The sequence below is a fragment of the Prionailurus viverrinus genome, chromosome F1 (genome assembly GCF_022837055.1).
Source record: "Prionailurus viverrinus isolate Anna chromosome F1, UM_Priviv_1.0, whole genome shotgun sequence".
In the NCBI taxonomy this organism is placed as follows: domain Eukaryota; kingdom Metazoa; phylum Chordata; class Mammalia; order Carnivora; family Felidae; genus Prionailurus; species Prionailurus viverrinus.
This window is the reverse complement of record NC_062577.1, coordinates 33,278,826-33,291,026: the sequence shown is the minus strand read 5'-3', so window position 1 is coordinate 33,291,026 and position 12,201 is coordinate 33,278,826. Positions and strand designations below refer to the sequence as shown.

Genomic DNA, 12,201 nt, shown 5'->3' with positions numbered 1-12,201 from the left:
TAGATTAAATGTGCAAGTCCAGAATATAGTTGTCTCAGTTCTTGAGTTAGTTCCATAAAAATTCATATAAAATGATGTGAAAGCAGAATTAGCTGTGCATGTACAGTGATTGTGACCTTGAAGGAAGGATAGAACTCAGTGGAGTAGGAAGAGAGGTAAGAGGGCATTTCATGTGTATGTGTGCGCATACGTGTGTGTGTGTGTTGGTGTTGATGTAGAGGAAAGTTAGGGAAAGACTAATAAGCAGAGGTCTAGAACTGAGATGGATAGAGTGTAGTGAAGTAAGGGTGTGAGGAATACAACAAGGTTGCCATCTACCATAGGACTCACCATGGGTTAAAATTTAGAGCAATCCAGAAATTGCTGCCACAAGGACAAAGCTTTTCCCTTGGAGGCTCTTGGTGTTCTGTATGTGTACCTGCATCAGCCCTAGGACCTTTGGGCTGTAGACAACAAGGACACCTTGTGGCACAATAAGGAAGAGGCAAGAAATATGTAACAAAGAGGCTACAGGTGTTAGAGGTGCTGCCCAAGAAAGAAAGGCAGGGGGCATGGGTATCATGAGTGAAAGGGTGCATGATGATCCTGGATGACAGGAAAGGAAGGCAGAAGGTTCTGGAAACAAACTTCCATGACTCCTTATGAACCCAGGAGTAAGGTCTCGTTTAGGGGGAGCAAGCAAAGCTGCTCTTTGTTCCTGAAAAACAATTGTTATGTGTGCTTTTTAAAAAGTAAACTCTACCCCCAATGTGGTTCTTGAACTCATGACCCAGAGATCAAGAGTATGTTGATAAAGACGTCCCTCAAGGTGGCTCCATGGGTGCTGCTGCCTGCAGACCAGGGCATCTTAAGGAATAGAGAAGAGAAACAGATGTAGCATCTTCAGGCAGAAGATCTGGGCTGGATTACCCGTCACTGCCATTTTGTATCTATTTAACCTCGAGCTAGTTCAATATCTTAAGGCTGCTTTCATTGAAAGGAAGGGATGATGAATGACCCCCACCCCCAAAACCTTTATGTGTGATCCCATATGTGGCAAGCTCTGGGATCTGTCATGTCAGCTATACTTGGTCCTGGCGAATGTGGGTGTAGTGGGGAGGGTGTGAGCCTCACCTTGTCTCTGAGAAATTCTGCAACCTACCCATTCCCAACCTCTGAATATGTATCTAGTTTTAGGAGAATCACTAGAAAACGTGAATCTTTGCTTTGTTTACCACCTGTTAAAAGTAGCGTGTGAGAAGATAAGGTTCAATGAGCAATTGCCACTAGATGGCACCATAGGAGTCTCGGTGCATCACATGAGACCTGCTTTAGACCAATACAGTAGCTATATGGAAGCAACCCATGTATCCATGGATAGATGAATGGATAAAGAAGTTGTGGTATGTATATATACACACACAATGAAATATTACTCAGCCATAAAAAAAGGATGAGATCTTGTCATTTGCAACAACATGGATGGACCTTGAGGGTATTAAGCTAAGTAAAATAAGTCAGAAAGAGGAAGATAAATAACATGATTTCATTTATATGTGGAATCTAAAACAAAACAAAACAAAAAAAGTGAATAAACAAAGAAAAAGCAGAAACAGATCCATAAATTCAGAGAACAAACTAATGGCTGCCAGATTGGAGGAGGGTGGAAGGATGGGTAAAATGGATGAAGGGGAGGGGGAAGTATAGGCTTTCAGTTGTGAAATAAATAAGTCACAGTGATAAAATATACAGCATAGGGGAGATAGTCAATGGTGTTATCATAGCATTATATGGGGACAGACAGAGCTACACTACACGTGTGGTGAGCATAGCGTAATGTATAGACTGGTTGAATCACTATGTTGTGCACTTGAAAGTAAAGTAAAAGTACGTGTCAACTATACTTCAATTTTTTAAAATATAGTCACTGTAGGACTGGGATGGGGGTGGTGGAAGGATATATTTCCTTTAAATGACTTTCAGGATACTTCCCTTTGTTTCTATATTGAGAGAAATCTCCCCAGATCAATCGGTGGTTGGTGGGTTGCAGCTCAGCAATTGCCAGGTATGGAATCGACCATCCCATCCATGTTTTTGGAAACCTTATAGCTACTTCACCTGGGGCAGTTGCCTTCAAGGGGTCTTCTTCTCAAGACCCATCACAACCATTTTTGTTTCCACTAGACTTATTAGTGGAGTCAAATAGCATTCTTTAGTGGGGGGGAATAGTACAAAATCTGACTCAGAGGAAATAATTTATCTGCTAAAAGAAATACAAGATTTTATAATACAAATTGGCAGAAACCTGGGAAATATATGTAGAAGTGTGTTCTATGGGCTCTAGACCAAGGATGATAGAATATAGAACTGGACCAGATCATGTTTATTGGGTGCATTTATCAGACACTCTGTTTAATGTGTTAGTTCTTGCAACTGGAAGTGGCAAAAATTTCTTGGTTGGCTGACAGAACCTTGGACTCAATGGTGGAATGTGCTTAATAAGGTTGGAATGCTAGAACTTCCCTGACATGACGTAGAAGAAGGCATTCAGGACAGGAAGAAAGGAATGATAAAGTGACCTTATCGCATGAGATCTGCACACCTACCCCCCAAGCACATCAACCGGAGGGCCCAGAGGACAAAACATTGAGAAATGCATTGCTGATATTAGCACTTGCATCTCTAAAAGACTCTAGGGGTGCCTGAGTGGCTCAGTCCGTTGGGCGTCCAACTTCAGCTCAGGTCATGATCTCACACTCCATGAGTTCAAGCCCCGCGTCGGGCTCTGTGCTGACAGCTCATAGTCTGGAACCTGCTTCAGATTCTGTATCTCCCTTTCTCTCTGCCCTTCCCCTGCTCATGCTCTGTCTCTCTCTGTCTCAAAAATAAATAAAAACATTTTAAAAAAATTTTTAAATAAAAGACTCTACAGTGGTGGCTGTTTTCTCTAAGCCAGATATAGTGGTGAAGATACCTACACTGAATTGGGCCCGCTGATGTCAATGGGAATGAAGGGATTCCCACACTGCAGAGGCCAAATGACAGAACTTAGCCACCAAAGACAAGGGGACATTTACCATAAAAAACAACATGAACATAGTGGTAATCAAACTGTTTTGAGACTAGGAATCTTCAGTTGGACAACTGATCATGGTGCACCTAGGAATGAAAAAGATGGATAGACTACCAGAATGTTGTTTAATCTATATAAAAAGACTGGTGGCCAAAAATTTAACTTGAGTGTCCTCTCATCCAGTTTCTAGACCCAAGTCAGTTACAGATGAAGAGTCCCTTGGTTGGAGGGGGACAAAATGACCTATCTTGTGGACTTCAGTTAACATCTTTCTCCAGTTATTCCAGTGCCTGTTTAATGGATCTGTATATAAAGTGGCTGTAATGGCAGGGATGGGGGTGTGTGTAGGCTCAACAACAGGAACTTGCCCTAATCAAGGTTTTTCTGACCAGCAATGCTGCTGAATGCCTAACTTGCCAGTTACGCAAAGCCCCTGATATGACACCATTCCCTAATGAGCCCAACCAGCCCACAGGGGTGAGTTGACTGTTCCCTTCTGTCATGGAGGAGAGCAAAATTTTTTCCTCCTTGGAGGAGATATGTATTCTGAGTACACGCTTCCTGCCCAACAATCTTCTGCCAGCATCATCTGCGATTACACAATATGGCATACTGTATGCAAGATTGCTTCTGATCAAGAAAGTCATTTCAGCAATGGATTCATGCCCATGGAATTCACTGGTATAACCACATCCCCCACTACCCAGAAGCAGCTGATTTGTAGGAAGATTTAATGGCCTACTGAAGGTATGGTACCAGTTGAGAGATTATATCCTGAAAGGACAGTTCTTCCTCAAGAGATGTAGATTATACTTAGGATCATAGATAAATACGTAGTTCTGAATGTCCCATAGCCTATCTACATGAGTCTGGGAATGAGAGGTAGAAGCGGACTGGCTCTTCTCACTACTAGATCTCAGAGCCTGCCCACAGACGTTTGGTTTCCAATCCCTGTGACTCTGACCTCTGTTCGTTTGGAGTCTTGATTCCCAAAAATCAAACGCTTCTTCTAGAGCATACATCAATCCTGCGTTGATGTGGAAAATGAGACTGCCACCTGATCATTTTGTGCTCCTCATGCTACTAAACCCACAGGCGAAGAGGAGAGTTACTCTACTGGCTGGGGTGATTGATATTGATTAACAAAGAAAAATCAGGGACTGCGTCTCGATGGGGAGGATTATATTTGGAATCCAGGGAGTTCTCAGGGGTGACTTTAGTATTTTCATGTCAACAGTAAAAGTTAATAGATGACAATTTTCCCACCCACCCCTGCCAAAGGCATATCCAGTGATGATTCAGACCCTTTAGGCAAGATGGATTACCCCACGATAAAAACAAAAACAAAACAAAGAAACAACAAAAAACCAACTATCTGAGGTACTGGATGAAGACAAAGGAAACATGAAATGGATAGTGAAAGAAGGAAGTTGTAAACATCATTTGTGGCCTCATGCCCAATTACTTGCTTATTACGTGTATATGTGTGTGTATATATAATTGTATATATTATTTTATTGTTCTCTCTCCTTCTTATCCTTACTATTTTCTCAAGTGTTATTGGAAGTCAATTGGGTTTTTAGAAAACATATGTTCAGATGAAATTGAATTTGAAAAATAACAAATGTTGCTCAGAGACGGGGGGTGCAATGGTAGTCAGGACTTTACAGATTTGAATTTGGTAAGAAGGCAACATTGTCTTGGTTTGTAGGCAGAAAAGTTGCCTTTCGGGGGGAGAACAAAGGTTTTTGGGGTAATGTCAAAGTTCAAAATTTGTAGAGTAGTGTTATGGATGCTGAATAGCCAGCCAAAGGAATGGACTGTATCAGTTATTATGTTATTGCCTCTCGGTTTCAAATCGTTTTTTAAAATGGGAAAATGACTTTATTTTGTCTGGGGAAGTGGGCAGGCATCTAGTCTCAGAACTTCTGGGATTGCTTCTTCATGCTGGCAGCCTTGGTAACCTTGAACACCAACGATCCTAGAGCTGGGACTCCTAAAGCCATATTTTGCTTTTCCAGTTGGCTCTGCCATTTGGTCACTAGATGGAGACTACAAGGCTGGAGGAGGAACAAGAATTGTGCTCCTTGCTGTATATTTGCTGAGGGTTTTTTGTCTGTGTTGCCTATAAGTATTACCCCAGCAAAACTTCGTCATCATAGCATAAGCGTTTTCTCCCTGGAACGGCAACTGAATCCGCTTTGCAGTTATTCTAACACCTACGGAATCACCTTCATCGTGTCTCCTTGGGGACACCAACAACAGCCAGCCACTGCCCTTCCACAAAGAACTGGGTCCCAGTGACCTAAGTCCCCTCTTCTGAACTCAGACAACTAATCCTGGCTGAGCGATGCCTCCTACTCAGAGGTCTGAGTTTCAGTTCCTCATGGCCTATCTACTAAGTTTCTAAGTTTTAATAATTTAATCTTTGTTTTGCTTCCTCAGAGCCCTGCAGTTGCAACTTCCATGATATTTTACAACTCTCTTTTATCCCTTTGTTTACTGTGATGGTTAGTTTTATGTGTCAACTGGGCCTGGTCTATAGTACCCAGTTATCTGATGAACACTAATGCAGGTGTTGCTGTTAGGATATGTTCTAGATGTGGTGGACATCCACAATCAGTTCCCTTTAGATCAAGGACATTACCTTCAATAATGCGGGTGGTCCTCATCCACTCAGGTGAAAGACTCTAGGAGCAAAGCCTGAGGTTTCCTGGAGGCAGAAGAAATTCTGCTTTACGAATGCAACCTTAGCTCTTGCTGGAGAATTTCCAGCTTGCTGACCAGCTCTACAGATTTCAGATCTGCTAGCCCTCATAATTATGTAAGTCAGTTCCTTGAAATAAATCTATTAAGAGGTTTTGGTTCTGCTTCTCTGGAGAGACATACTGATACAGTTATCAAGTCAGGATCTTTGGATGTATTAATATATATTAGACTCTCTGGATCCAAATAGCTGGCACGGTTTTGATGTTCTGAGGGAACCTTAACTTATTCAGTGATGCAGAATTGGTGCAAGTTTTAAATAAAGACTCCTACTCTAAATGTGAGTTTAAAAAGCTAACGTGGGTAAATATTACAGCCAGTAAGTAGAACATTGCTTAGTCAGAGAAAATAGACGACAATGTAGAATGTGTTGGTTAGAAAACTTAGCAAGAGACAATGATGAACATGCAGAGCCTGTGGAGTGTAATGGAGGGAAACAGCTGTATAAAAACCAGTTAATAGAGCCGTAATTAGAATACACTTGAAACACACACAGATTTGAAGAACAAGTGCTTTCTACAAATCGTGTGAGTTCTCTAGAGGGACAGGATTATTCTGGAGCAGAAGGAAAAAAGAGCAGAACACCTTAGGTCATATAAAAGATTAGAAGTTGGAAAAGAGGAAACCGCAGTAGATCAGAGCAGAAGCTACTTGTCTGAGACACTGGTTTAGAATCCAGTTCTTTAGGGAGGACGTTCTCTTTATCTATTTCTATGTAACAAATCATGTAAGAACATGAAAGCTTAAAACAATAAGCTTTCATTTTGCTCACAAATCTGAAGTTTGGGCAGGGCTCAGTGCAGACAATTTATTTCTGTTCCACACCATACTAGCTATAACAGCTAGCCTGGGGTTAGCAGATCAACTTTCAAAATGTGTTACTCATATGGCTGGTGCTGGCTCTCTGGGAGCTCAGCCAAAGTGATGGGCTGTGAGCCTTCTCTCCATATGGGCCTCTCTCCAGGCAGTTTAGGGCTACTTATGGGAGAGTGGCTGGGATCAAAGAACAGGCATCTTAAGAAACAAAAAGAAACTGACAGTGTCTGAAAGTCTGAGCCCAGAAATTGGTACAGTGTTGCTTCTGCTGCAATCCACTAGTCAAGTGGTCACAGAACCCAGATCCAAGGACAAAAGATATAGATCTCTCTTCTCAGTGGGAAGAATATCAAAGAATCTGGGGCAGGGTCATGTTTTAAAACAGTAATAGTAGAAGAAGCAATCAAAATTTTACTGTTAAGAATACCTACTTGGCCAAGTTAACTGGTGACTTGGCCAAGGTAACTGGTTACCTACTGGTAAGTTAACTGGTTAAAGTATAGCCCCTTTTTTAAGGATGGCTGGCTGGCTCAGTGAGTGGAGCATGTGACTCTTGGTTTCAGGGTCGTGAGTTCAAGCCCCACATTGGGCATGGAGCTTACTTTGAAGAAATAAATAAAACATTTTTTAAAAGTATACCCCCTTTTTAATTGTTATATACATGGCTTTCTTGGTGACATCAGTCCTACCTGAACATCAACATGATTTGGGGGATCAGACAGCAAAATGGGAATAGCATAAATCCTATGGAAAAATAGTCTTAACATTGACACCAAGGCAAACCATAATCAAACATAGCTTAGAAGGAACTAGGTAAAAAACAAAAGAAAAAGACAAATTATGTACAGAGGAACAAAGATAAAAATGATAGCAGGTCACTCATTGGAAAGAGTGTAAGCGAAAAGACAGCAGAGCATTATCTTTAAAGTACTGAAAGCAAAAAAAATATGCGTCAATCTAGAATTCTATACTCAGTGAAAATATTTTTCAAAACAGAGGTAAAATAAAGCTTTTTTCAAAAATGCAAAAGTTAGAAGAATTCATTGCCAGAAGACCTGCATTAGAAGAACTGTTAAAGTCTTTTAGGCAGGAGAAAAACGATTCCAGATGGAAATCTGAATGTACACAAAGAAATAAAGAGCAATGGAAATGGTACTACATAAATAAATGTATCAGATTATTTTTTTAAGGCTCTCTTTAAACAATAACTATTTACAAAATAGCAAAGATGTTATTTTAGAGTTCATTACATCAGTGCAGGTAAAACATGACAATAATCACATAAAGGCTGGGAAGGGAGAAACAAAGTTTGCTACCGTATGGTTTTATAGTTTACATGAAGTGATATAATATGATCTGAAGGAAGCATGTAATAACTCAAAGAGGTATGCTACAATTTAGGCAACAACTAACATAAGAAAACAAAGATTTACACGTAATAAGTCAACAAAGATGATAAAATTGAATAATAATAATAAACTCAATGAAATCAAAAGGAGGCAGAAAAAGAGGGGGGAAAGCATTAACAAACAGATGGTACAAATAGAAAACAAATAGCTGAAGGGTAGACTTATACCCAACCATATCAATAATCACATGAAATGTAAATGGTCTAAATACTCCAGTTAAAAGGGAGTACTCATCAGATTGGATTTAAAACAAACAAACAAGGGGCGCCTGGGTGGCTCAGTCGGTTGGGCGTCCGACTTCGGCTCAGGTCACGATCTTGCGGTCCGTGAGTTCAAGCCCCGCGTCGGGCTCTGTGCTGACTGCTCAGAGCCTAGAGCTTGTTTGAGATTCTGTGTCTCCCTCTCTCTCTGACCCTCCCCGTTCATGCTTTGTCTCTCTCTGTCTCAAAAATAAATAAGCGTTAAAAAAAATTAAAACAAACAAACAAACACCAACCATATGCTGTCCACAAGGAACACACAAATAGGTTAAGTGTAAAAAAAATGTGGAAAAAGATATACTGTACTAACACTAGTCAAAAGTAAATTGAAGATCACATACACACACACACACATGCATATGTTTTCTGACCACAATGGAATTAAATTAGAAATCAGTAAGAAAAAGACATCTGAAGAATCCACAAATATTTGGAAAGTAAATAATGTACTTCTAAAACAACAACAACAACAACAAAACCCTGGATAAAAGAAGAAATCAAAAGAGGGATTAGAAAGTGTTTTGAACTGAATGAATACAAAAATACCACATCTCAGAATTTGTGGAATGCTAATAAAACAATACTTAGGGTGAAATTTATAGCACCAAGTGGTTATTTGAAGAGAATTTCATCAATTTACTAAAGACCACCTATGAAAAACCTTCAGCTAATATTATACTTAATGAAAAAAGACTGAATACTTTCTCCCCAGTATCAGAAACAATACAAGGATATTTCTTCTCACCACATGTCTTTAACATTGTATTTGAGATCCTAGCCATTGCAATAAGGCAAAAACATAAATAAAATAAGGCATCCAGATTGGAAAGGAAGAAGTAAAACTGTCTTTATTCATAGCCTACATAGACAATTCTATAGAATCTACAAAAAGGCTATGGAACTAGTAGATGAGTCAAGCAAGACTGCAGAATACAAGATTAATACACAAAAAAAATGTGTTTCTAAATGTACAAAAATCAATTGTGTTTCTGTATACCAGGAATGAACAATCAGAAATTGAAGTTGAAAACTGCAATTTACAATAGCATAAAAATGTGAAATACCAAAGTTTAAATTTGACAAAAGATATGAAAAGTTACAGTGAAAACTAGAAAGCAGACCTAAATAAATGAAAAGATGTACCTTGTTTGTGGATCAGAAGACTCAGTGTTATTAATATAGCAGTTCTCCCCAAATTGATCTATAGATTCAACCAAAATTCCAATAGATTGGAACCAAAATTGCAATAGATACTTTTTATAGAAATTGACAGGCTGATTTATGAAATTCAGGGACACTTGGGTAGCTCAGTCGGTTAAGCATTCGTCTTCAGCTCAGGTCATGATCTCACAGTTCGTGGGTTCAAGCCCCGCGTCAGGCTCTGTGCTCACAGCTTGGAGCTTAGAGCCTGCTTCAGATTCTGTGTCTCCCTCTCTCTCTGTGCCTCCCCCACTCACGTACTGTCTGTATTTCTCAAAAATGAATAAGCATTTAAAATACTTTTTTAAATAAATAAAATTAAAATTAAATTTATGAAATTCAAAGGACTAAGAGTAACTGAAATGGCTTTGAAAAAGAATAAATGTAGAGGACTAACATAACCTGACTTCAAGACATATCATAAAGCTATAGTAATCAAGACAGTGTGTAGAGATAAACAGATCAGTGAGACAGACTAAGGAGTCTAGAAATACATCTATATACATATGGATAACTGATTTTCAACAAAGACGTAAAGTCTTTTTGTGAAGAAGGGATAGTCTTTTCAGCAAATGGGGCTGTAATAATTAGATATCCATTGTTTTTTCAGGGGGTGGGGAGGAGCACCTGGGTGGCTCAATTGGTTAAGCGTCCAAATCTTGATTTCGGCTCAGGTCATGATCTCACGATTGGTGAGTTCAAGCCCCACATCACTGTCAATGCAGAGCCTCCTTGGGTTCTCTGTCTCCCTCTTTTTCTGTCCCTCCCCTCCTCACTCTCTATCTCTCTCTCTCCAAAATAAATAAACATTTTGAATAAATAAATAAATAATAAATGTTTTTTCCCTACTACACATCATACACAAAAATGGATCATAAATTTAAGTATACAACTTAAAATTATAAAACTTCTAGAAGAAAACATAGGAGAAAGTCTTTGTGATTTTGGCTTAACCAAGATCCCATAGATACGATGCCAAGAGCACAGTCCATAAAAAGAATAAGTTGAGGGGCGCCTGGGTGGCGCAGTCGGTTGGGCGTCCGACTTCAGCCAGGTCACGATCTCGCGGTCCGTGAGTTCGAGCCCCGCGTCAGGCTCTGGGCTGATGGCTCGGAGCCTGGAGCCTGTTTCCGATTCTGTGTCTCCCTCTCTCTCTGACCCTCCCCCGTTCATGCTCTGTCTCTCTCTGTCCCAAAAATAAATAAAAACGTTGGAAAAAAAATTAAAAAAAAAAAGAATAAGTTGATAAATAGGACTTTGCCAAAATTAAAAACTTCTGCTTTTCAGAAGTCACTTCTAATAAGAGAATGAATGTAAAGACCAGCCACAGAACGGGAGGTAATATTTGCAAAGCTCATATCTAATAAAAGACTTGTATCCAGAAAACATAAAGTGCCCCCTAAATTTTATATTAAGAAACAAACAATTTGTGCTGGCTTCAGAAGCACATATACTAAAATTGGAACAATACAGAGAAGATCAACATGACCCTTGCACAAGGATAACATGCAAATCTGTGAAGTATCCCTTTTTTTTTTTTTTTTAATGCCATGACCTCACAGGGCAATAAAGGGTTCACATTAAAAGAGAAAAGCAGAAATTGTGGTTTATATACACAATGGAATACTACTTGGCAACGCGAAAGAATGAAATATGGCCTTTTGTAGCAACGTGGATGGAACTGGAGAGTGTGATGCTAAGTGAAATAAGCCATACAGAGAAAGACAGATACCATACATTTTCACTCTTATGTGGATCCTGAGAAACTTAACAGAAGACCATGGGGGAGGGGAAGGAAAAAAAAAGTTAGAGAGGGAGGGAACCAAACCATAAGAGACTGTTAAAAAACTGAGAATAAACTGAGGGTTGATGAGGGGGTGGGAGGGAGGGGAAAGTGGGTGATGGGCATTGAGGAGGGCACCTGTTGGGCTGAGCACTGGGTGTTGTATGGAAACCAGTTTGACGATAAATTTCATATTTAAAAAAAGAAAGAAAGAAAAACTGGGGGCGCCTGGGTGACTCAGTCCCTTAAGTGTCCCACTTTTGATATCAGCTTCAGGTCATGATTTCACAGGTGTGAAATTGAGCCTGGCATCGGGCTCGGTGTTGAGCTCTCTCTCTCTCTCTCAAAATAAATAAACATTTCTAAAAAATAAAATCTTTAAAAAAAAAACAAAAAAGAAACAATTCAATTTAAAAACAGAGCATAAAATTTGAACATATTCTTCACCAAAAATTCTTTAAAAACTAAACAGGCATCTACAACATGATCCAACCATTTTCCCAAGAGAAAAGAAAGCATATATGTCCATACATACAATACAATTAATTACAATTAAAATTTCCGTTTCTCAGTTGCAATAAGCCCAATAAGGGGCTCAGTAGTGTTTTCACTCCATGTGGCATCAGCTGGGGTGGCTTGAAGGACAGCTGGGGACTGGCATAGTGAGGGTCCTCTGGTACAAACTCTGAGGGTCTCGTAATCTTGCCTCATTTAATCCTGCCACCCTCCGCCCCACCCCACTTCCAAGCTCTACCCATGTTGATCAACAGGTATTTCCCAGACTTACCATTCTCAGGCATCTCCAGGTCTCGGTCTAACATGGTTTTTTCTTCTCTCTCCTTGACTAACTCCTATGCATCCTTGAAGACTCAGTCAAGGTGTTACCTCCCCCAGGAAGCCTCCTCTGATACCCCC

General features: G+C 39.9%; 1 non-coding gene across 1 annotated transcript; it reads left to right on the top strand.

Annotated features, from left to right (window-relative positions):
- The first annotated feature begins 10,932 nt into the window (after window positions 1–10,932).
- On the top strand, window positions 10,933–11,039 carry LOC125155915 (U6 spliceosomal RNA). Its single transcript, XR_007148423.1, has one exon. It is a non-coding gene; the product is annotated as a U6 spliceosomal RNA (small nuclear RNA).
- Window positions 11,040–12,201: the final 1,162 nt, after the last annotated feature.